The sequence below is a fragment of the Aotus nancymaae genome, unplaced genomic scaffold (assembly GCF_030222135.1).
Source record: "Aotus nancymaae isolate 86718 unplaced genomic scaffold, 86718_ANA_hifiasm-v0.15.2.pri h1tg000007l, whole genome shotgun sequence".
Lineage (NCBI taxonomy): Eukaryota > Metazoa > Chordata > Mammalia > Primates > Aotidae > Aotus > Aotus nancymaae.
The window spans coordinates 62,478,932-62,481,954 of NW_026988418.1; the positions used below are offsets into that span (position 1 = coordinate 62,478,932).

The 3,023-nt window shown below is 45.9% G+C and overlaps 1 pseudogene; it reads right to left on the reverse strand.

Moving 5' to 3' along the window:
- Nucleotides 1–2,142: 2,142 nt before the first annotated feature.
- LOC105726966 (large ribosomal subunit protein eL22-like) lies at nt 2,143–2,577 on the reverse strand (annotated as a pseudogene).
- Nucleotides 2,578–3,023: the final 446 nt, after the last annotated feature.

Sequence of the window (3,023 nt, forward strand, 5' to 3'; positions counted from 1 at the left end):
TAGAGAAAGGAGAAAGACTTTAAACATGTTATGCACACCTGGCCTTCCCAAGCTGCCTCTCTGTAAGTCCTAGGATGGAAGAAACAAAAGGCATGTCGAACTGGTTGGTATTAGAGAAAGGGTTCTTGGCCGGGCGCGGTGGCTCACGCCTGTAATCCCAGCACTTTGGGAGGCCGAGGCGGGTGGATCACGAGGTCAAGAGATCGAGACCGTCCTGGTCAACATGGTGAAACCCCGTCTCTACTAAAAATACAAAAAATTAGCTGGGCATGGTGGTGCCTGCCTGTAATCCCAGCTACTCAGGAGGCTGAGGCAGGAGAATTGCCTGAACCCAGGAGGCGGAGGTTGCGGTGAGCCGAGATCGCGCCATTGCACTCCAGCCTGGGTAACAAGAGCTAAACTCCGTCTCAAAAAAAAAAAAAAGAGAAAGGGTTCTTGTGGCTCTGGCACATTCATCACCCACAGACTTTTGTGTATGTGTACACACACACCACACCACACACACACAAATACACAGCCTTCAAAAAGACACACAGCCTGGGCACACTTCCTAAAACATGATAGTGATTCAACACGCATTTATATGAGAAGACTTTGTCTATAAGGGAAACAAAAACTAGGGTGAAAGTAAGAATACATTTCATGGCCAGGCGCAGTGGCTCATGCCTATAATCCCAGCACTTTGGGAGGCCGAAGCGGGAGGATCACCTGAGGTGGGGAGTTCGAGACCAGCCTGATCAACAGGGAAAAACCCCATCTCTACTAAAAATACAAAATTAGCTAGTGTGGTGCACGCCTGTAATCCCAGCTACTTGAGAGGCTGAGGCAGGAGAATCACTTGAACTCAGGAGGCGGAGGTTGCAGTGAGCTGAGATCACACCATTGCAATCCAGCCTGGGCAACAAGAGCGAAACTCCATCTCAAAAAAAAAAAGAATACGTTTTATTTGTTGAATAAACAAATAAGTAATCAAATAAATCTGTGTTCCTGTAACAAATATGTACTGAGCAACTATTACATGCTAGCCTCAGTGTTCAGGGCTGGGGATGAAACAGTGAGTAATAAGTGGCAAATAAAGCACAGTCCCGGCCTCAGTGTGTTTATAGCCATTTGGGGCAGAAAAACAGGAAACAGACAATGTCAAAACCCTATGATAAATGCTACAGTATCAACTTTGTTTAGGTTTTCACTCTTACATTCCACCCAGTTTTCCCCAAATTAATCTATAGATCAAACACGTTCCCAATCAAAACACTAGCAGGATTTTTGTGGAATTGACAAGCTGCATTACAAAAGCCTTATGGAAATACAAAGGACCTGGAATAGCTAAAAACAACTTTGAAAAAGAAGAGTTTAGTTGGAAGACTAAGTCTATCTGAATTCAATACTTACTATGAAGCCAAGGCAATCATGACAGCTGGAAGCAGTTACACTAAATTTGTCCAAGTAAAGGTAGTTTCAGCCTGGTCTAGTGGCTCACACCTGTAATCCTATCACTCTGGGAGGTCGAGGTGGGCAGGTTACCTGAAGTCAGGAGTTTGAGAACAGCCTGGCTAACATGGTGAAACTCCATCTCTACTAAAAATACAAAAAGCAGCCGGGCGTGGTGGCAGACGCCTGTAATCCCAGCTCCTTGGGAAGCTGAGGCAGGAGAATCACTTGAACCCAGGAGGCGGAGGCTGCAGTGAGCAGAGACTATGCCATTGCACTCCAGCCTGAGCAATAAGAGTGAAACTCTGTTTCAAAAAAAAAAGTTACCCCAAGTAAAGTGTGTAGAATGGTGCCTAGCACATGGTAGGCCCTCTGCAAGTGTTGTTATTGTTATTATTATTATTATTTGAGACGGAGTCTTGCTCTGTTGCCAGGCTGGAGTGCAGTGGCACGATCTCAGCTCACTGTAACCTCTGCCTCCTGGGTTCAAGCGATCCTTCTGCCTCAGCCTCCTGAGTAGCTGGGACCACAGGCACGTGCCACCACGCCCAGCTAAATTTTGTATTTTTAGTAGAGACGGAGTTTCACCATGTTGGCCAGGATGGTCTCGATCTCTTGACCTCGTGATCTGCCCACCTCAGCCTCCCAAAGTGCTGGGATTACAGGCGTGAGCCACCCCGCCTGGCCTATTATTATTATTATTATTTGGTTCCCAAGTTTTATTCAAGAACACATACAAAATATTCCAGATAAATGAAATTTAATCCTTGTCTTCCTCCTCTTCTTCGTCCTGGTTAATCTGGAAGTAATATAATTCGTAATTCTCTTTGCTGTTAGCAACTACACGCAACCATTCACGTAGATTCTTCTTCTTCAAATATTTTGTGGTGAGATATTTCAAATACCTTTTGGAGAAAGGCACCTCAGACGTCACGGTGATCTTGCTCTTGCTCCTTTCAGTGGTCACCACCCCTCCACCAAGCTTCTCAGATTTTCCATTCACTTTGATCCTTTCTTGCAAAAACTGCTCAAAATTGGCAACATCCATGATTCTGTCTTCTACAGGGTGGGTGCAATCAAAAATGAACTTCAGAACCTGCTTCTTTTTTATCCCCCCTTCGCCACAAGCTTTTTCATGGGAGCCATGGCGGCAGCGGAGGCAGACAGGCCATTGTTATTATTATTATCACCTTATGTGTTTTAGTCTCTGGATGGCATGGCAGAGCCAACGTGTCCATTGGGAATGACCAAAATAAGAACCAGGAGAGAGGTCTCAGGGCTGCAGTGCTCGCTAACCTCGCTCCCACCCCATCCACCCCAAATCCTCCTTTCCTCCCCTCCGCCTGCTGATGTCCCAGCTCCCACCCCCTGGCTTGTCTTTCTCCCTCCCCCTGAGGTATGGAATTAAGCCTCTGAGGTGGGAAAGGGGAGGGGGAAGAGGAGGTGGTGAAACATGGAGAAAGAATAGAAAAATAACAGATTTCTCTTTCTCTTTTCTTTCTTTCCTCTTCTCTTCTCTTCTTTTTTCTTTTCTTTTCTTTCTTGTCAGACTTTCAGAAATGGGCCAAGATCCATTCTAGCCCTGCCCTTTG